Genomic DNA, 6,365 nt, shown 5'->3' on the forward strand with positions numbered 1-6,365 from the left:
ATGACTGAGCAGGCAGTTCAGGTTGCCATGGCGGAGCTGGTAGCTCAGGGGGCCATGTCGGAGCAGGCAGTTCAGGTTGCCATGGTGGAGCTGGTAGCTCAGGGGGCCATGGCGGAGCACTTGAGGGCGCTCTGGAGGGTGCTTTCTAGGAGCGGGCTCTGGAGGGCGCTTTGGAGGAGCGGCTCTGGAGGGCGCTTTCGAGGAGCCGGCTCTGGAGGAGCGGAGTTTGCTAACACAGGGGGCTCAGGAGACGAAGGAGGGCTGGACGGGACCAGGGGAGGCGGAGGAGACTCAGGAGATGAAGGAGAGCTTTCTGAAGCGGATTCTGGGGTGAGGATAGGAGCCGAGAACTCTGGGGGTAGCGCCATGTCCATAAGTGCCGTGAGGCACACTGAAGTGGACTGGAGTAGAGCTGGAGCTTTGGATGACCACCTCCTCCTCTTCAGCCTCTTCCTTTGGGCTGAGGTTTGAAAGAGTGAAATAGTCGGCAGGCTTGAGAGAGTGGCGGCTGGCAGGCTTGAGAGCTGAGCGACCAGCTGTCCGGGACTGAGGATTACGGTGGAGCTCAGGAGAACATGGGGATGCCTCTGTTTGGGCAGGTGGTCAGAGCCGTTGGCGAGGAATGTGGGGGTTCCTGGCGTGAGGTGAGCTGGGGAGACACGGCTTGTTCCAGAGGGGGCTTGACAAGGAGACTTAGAATTTATATTGACTTCTTCCACCTCGAAGTCGGAATCGATTAAATAGAGGACGAGATTAATCAGCTCGATCAGGGGAAAGTCACACGAAGAGATCGCAGCGGATTATATAATCGTCCAGCCCCAGCTGGAAACACGCACCAAGGGAAGATTCGTGCCAGCTCACCTCGTTGGAAAGCATGAGGAATTCCTTCACATATCTTTCCAACGTCCGACCACTCTGCCGCAGCGCACACAGCTTGTCCTCATTTGTAATCTTCTTTGTCTGTTCTAGGTGCTGGATTCTGTCACGCGGTCGTGGTTGTAGAAAAGGCACATGAAGGAGTAGAAGTAAAGGCGTCTTTAATAAACATCAACACACTTGGACCGTTGAAAATAACATTAATCCAGCACAAAGAATAGATAGAAACTGAGGGCTTATAAGGACAGGCAAACTGGAGAAAATGAGATGAATAATACAACAGGTGATCTGAATAAACGATGATTAACTAAATGAGAACAGGAACTGAACCAAATAAGGGCAGACAGGAACTAAACAGAAACAAACACATGACAGCTGTTACATATAACTAGTTACTCCCCAAAACTAGACATCAAAATATAATTCGGAGTGAATGAAATCAAATTTCATATGAATTTGTAGGTTTGATTCATATGACAACGTATGTTTTTTTAACCCTTAGTGGGCCGTTAACAAAACATACTAGAACATATTAATAAGATTGTACGAATTCATATGAATTTGCCACAAATTTACCAAGACATCAAATAGTTACGAATGGATGAGAGTGTGTTGGATGCAACCTGATCTCATGACGAAAACGTACCTGTGGGAACATTTTCGCAAGACAAGAGATATGTAGTGCCATGTATGTTTTGACATATTCAATGTAAAATGTCCACTGAGTGGCGCTAAAAGAGTGTTTGTTTTTTCCCGGAAAAGATGAACGTACATATGGTACGTTTTATGTGACGTTGGTTTTGTATGTGTCACCTCAGTTCTGACTTGAAATGTCTGTTGAGTGGCATGATGACTCTAATGCTCCACGACGTTTTAAAATAACGTACCATCTGAACTACACCTAAACCTACCCGATAGTATGAACAAAAGCGAATGTGGCGTAAAAACACAATGGCAAGCATGCCGTTTTAGCTTGTTTTTCGATCTCTCATCTTTCATCATGTTTTTCATGGGAATCGTACCCCAGGATTCCGCATCCTAAGTCCAATTCCGTGCCGGCTACCGAGCAAGCATGTTATGTCTGGAAAGCGAAACCTATGGAGCTGTAATCATAACTGTGTACGAAAACTATTACAAGTACTCGCTGTTTTACCGCTTCTAGTGTTAATTTCAGTTGGAAACTGCAGTGATATGTACTTATTGGTATGTATTTTGCGTCTTGCGAATAAGTTCCCACAGATAAGTTTTCGTCATGAGATCAGGTAGGTTGGATTTCATCAATTTAGTCAGTAGTAACAAAATTTAGGAAATATTTTGTGGCATTAAAAATTCCTGCTTTGTTACCCAAGAATTTCTTTTGCACCTAGTTGACTCATGAATATTAAATACCTAAAAGTGTGATTGCTGGGTCTTCCTAGGCAATTTATTTACATAAGCTCATTAATATTAATGAGTCATAGACAATTAGGCTGTCTTGCTATTGAGATACAATATAAAACCAGTTTTATATTTGCTTAGAAATTATTATAATATTAATTTATCCAGAGATGAAGGATCTAAAATTTTTGTTGTAGTTGGCAGGATCTAGTCGCAGTTCTAACTGAAATATCAATGGTTTGACATCAAAATATAATTAGGAGTAAATAAAATAAAATTTCGTATGACTTTGTATGATTCATATGCCAACGTATGATTTTTGTGGAAAAAAACTAAGCATGATAGTCCACCCCTAAACCTAACCCTCAGTGGACTGTTAAAAACATATAAATGAGATGGTACAAATTCATATGAATTTGCTACAAATTTACCAAGACGTCAAATAGTCAAATTGCCATGAGAGTGTTTTGGGTATCATAACTAGTCATGAATAACAGAATTTAGGATATTTTTGTAGCATTAAATATGCCTGCTTTTTTAACCCATGAATTTAAGATTTAATTTGCACCTAGCTGGCTCATGAATATTAATTACCTAGAAGTGCGATCACTGGGCCTTTCTAGAAAATCTAGTTACATATTCATGAGTTCATAGACATTCACACTGTCTTAGTATTGAGATACAATATCAAGCCAGTTTTATATTGGCTAAGAAATTATTTGAATGCTAATTTACCAGATAAAGTATAATTTTTATTTTAAACATTTCTTCTGAGAGAAAATATAATAGTCTAGCACATAGCAAGCACATTACAGTACATACACTGCAAAAATTGATTCTCATATTATTTTTTGTCTTGTTTTCCAATACTAAAATCTAGTCATTCTTGAATGAAGACACCTGAATGAAGACACAAACAAACAAATAAATAAATAAATATAAATCTGCCAACAAGGAAATAAAAAATATCTTAATTCATTTTTTTTCCTCACAGAAAAAAAAACACTTAATTTTGATATATTTAATACATTTGATACATTTAACTTAATATCTTAAGTCATTTTGCTTCTTATGTAAATGTGTCTTGATTTAAGAATATTTATTTATTTGTAATGGAAAACAAGACAATACTAAGAAAATAATTTTTATATACATTATATATTAGAACAGTGATTTAGAACAAATGGTGTACACAATACACTGACAGAAGGAAAAAGAAAGAAGAAAGAAAAGAAAAACAAATAAATAATTAATAGCATAAATTAGGCTATTTTTGTCTTGTCTCAAATGGAATTGGGGGGGGGTAATCAAAACTGAAATATTTGACATCAAAATATAATTAAAAGTGAATAACATTTTTCAAATAATTGTGATTTGTTTACTACAAATATAAATTTCATATTTAATACGTCTCTGGATAGATGTACGGATCAGACCAAGGGTACTTTTACCCATTTTAAATAACATCAGATGCAAAAAAACATATCAAATTATGCCCTATATTTGAAAAGTGCATGTAATGCGAGCCAAGAGATGCAAGACATACATCAGACGAGGGGCTGAAAGCGGCCCTGGGTTACACAAATATAATCATTTACATAAATGAATTTGCTAAACGATTCTTAGAAGATGCCAATATGTACAAGCCATGGCAGCTCTAGCTGGAGCGCTGGGCGAAATATTGTACATTGTGAACAAATAGCTCCTTTTTCAAAACTGGGCTGGCCTTGTCCTTCCTGTGAATTTGAATAAGCTCTGATGCTGCTCCAGATTCCTCAGTAGAAAAGCGTGTTGCTGGATCTTGAATGAGAATAAGGGCTGAATATCTGCATGGTCAGCCAAACTATTTTCGCTTCCCCCACCGGTTTGCACAACGGTAAATACTATCTAGGTTAGTTGGGGGAAAAAAGTAGCCTAGAACTTTTTTATCCTAAGGGAACGCCGAGGGAATGAAAAGTTGGAGAGAATCCAGGAGCAACGATTTTCTCAGGTACAAATAAAGTGGGACTTTGTCTTTGTCCACCACTTCTTAATTTGATTACTGAAGAACCACAACATCTCACTCCCATTTGCACCTGAAAGGCAATTCTGGATAAAAAATGAAGAGAAATTATTCAACGAGTGAGCGATTTAGTGGATGCGTGTGCGGATGGAGAGTGCATTAACTTAGCATTGAATGTTTCAAATGATTTTTCTGAAAATGGTTGATGTAGCGTGAGCAGTAAGAAGCTAATCCATCTCAGCAGCGATCTCTCATGTAGGTTGTTTTCAACAAGCCACAGACAACCAGGAAGGATAAGCCCAATCTTGCCTGCAATTTCCCCCAACAAGCTTTCCAAATCCATTTGTCAATGAAAGAGGAAGTCTTTGGATTTCCATCAGACCAATTTGTTTGAGCCTCCATGACCTCAGCGCACAAGAAGTGAACTGTACCTGCCAAGACAAAATCTACCCAGGGATTTCACATCCTAATCAGACACAGATGTTTATAGTCTAATCAAATCTTTCACTTCTCAAACTGACTAAAAGGAAAGAGAAATGAAACCAGCTGATTGAGTATCTTAAAATGATATACAAAGCTGGAGTTTTACATTATCTGAGGACAAAATGATTGGTGCTTGTGCTGAAGTTGTTGATATGGTCTTTCCTCAAAAAAAAAAAAAGAAAAAAAAAAAAAAAAAAAAAAAAGAAAAACAATCAGGCAATGTGATTTTTTTCTCGGCTAATGAAAAGAGTCCCTCCGCCACCCCTTCTCTGCACTCCACAACTATTTATGTACTAACCTGTAGAGAGTTACTCTGGGTTCGGGTCAAAATTCCAAGCTTGGAGCCCTCACCTCGGACAGCAGGCCAAATACGCATAACCTTTACTCTGTTTATTATATGTAAGTGTGAACTCATGAATTTCATATAAGTCTTGGACCACATTTTGGATCCAAAGTCAAAATAAACCAAGAAACAAACAGGACGGAAAGGATTCTGAACAATTTAAAACAACAATTAAGAAATATGTATGATTTTACACCATTTTTTTGGTCATAGTGGTCTCAGACTTTTGGAGCCTGTACAGTAATGAATTGAGAATTGCTTGGCATTAAAGGGTTAGTTCACCCAAAAATGAAAATTCTGTCATTAATTACTCACCCTCATGTCGTTCCAAACCCGTAAAGAAAACAAAAATAACGATTTTATTCAACAGTTCTTATCCTCCTCATCCCACCTGCAGTGATGCGGAGGAAAATAATTGTTAAATAAAGTCGTTATTTTTGTTTTCTTTGCGCACAAAAAGTCTTCTTTCATAATTTTCCAGAACACTGGACAAAAACAGGTTGTTTCATTATGTTGACATATTAAAGGCTTTTAGAGGCGATTTTGGATTTCTGTTATCACTCCATAAATCAGAAAATACTGTCAACAGTAACAAAAAAACAAACAAACAAAAAAAACAAAAAAAAAAACACGAAAAAAAAAAAAAGAAAAACAATCAGGCAATGTGATTTTTTTCTCGGCTAATGAAAAGAGCTTTTCTCAATCAGTTAGCACTATTCTAAGATATGCTATGCCTGCTGAAGTACACTTCAGCATAGTTTTAAAAATGGTACTTAGCACAGAAATAATATACTGAATGTGATGCTTTCAGACATTTAATTGTATGTTAACTACAATGAAATGAAAATGTATTCTTTAAATGTATATTAAATGAAACTTGCTGAACTTAGAGTGTTTTTGACCCCCTTAAATAAGATTTCAGTATATCTTTATATGTAATTTCATAATTACTCATATTGTCTTAATATTGTTATTAAAAATGGTACTTAGCACAGAAATAATATATTGAATGTGATGCTTTCAGACATTTAATTGTACAAACCAGATTCCAAAAAAGTTGGGACACTGTACAAATTGTGAATAAAAACATGTTAACTACAATGAAATGAAAATGTATTCTTTAAATGTATATTAAATGAAACTTGCTGAACTTAGAGTGTTTTTGACCCCCTTAAATAAGATTTCAGTATATCTTTATATGTAATTTCATAATTACTCATATTGTCTTAATATTGTTAAAGTGTACTGCCAAATGTATTGACAAACATTTATAGTAAACTAAAA

Source organism: Sinocyclocheilus rhinocerous, unplaced genomic scaffold, assembly GCF_001515625.1.
Source record: "Sinocyclocheilus rhinocerous isolate Xijiao unplaced genomic scaffold, SAMN03320098_v1.1 scaffold556, whole genome shotgun sequence".
NCBI lineage: Eukaryota > Metazoa > Chordata > Actinopteri > Cypriniformes > Cyprinidae > Sinocyclocheilus > Sinocyclocheilus rhinocerous.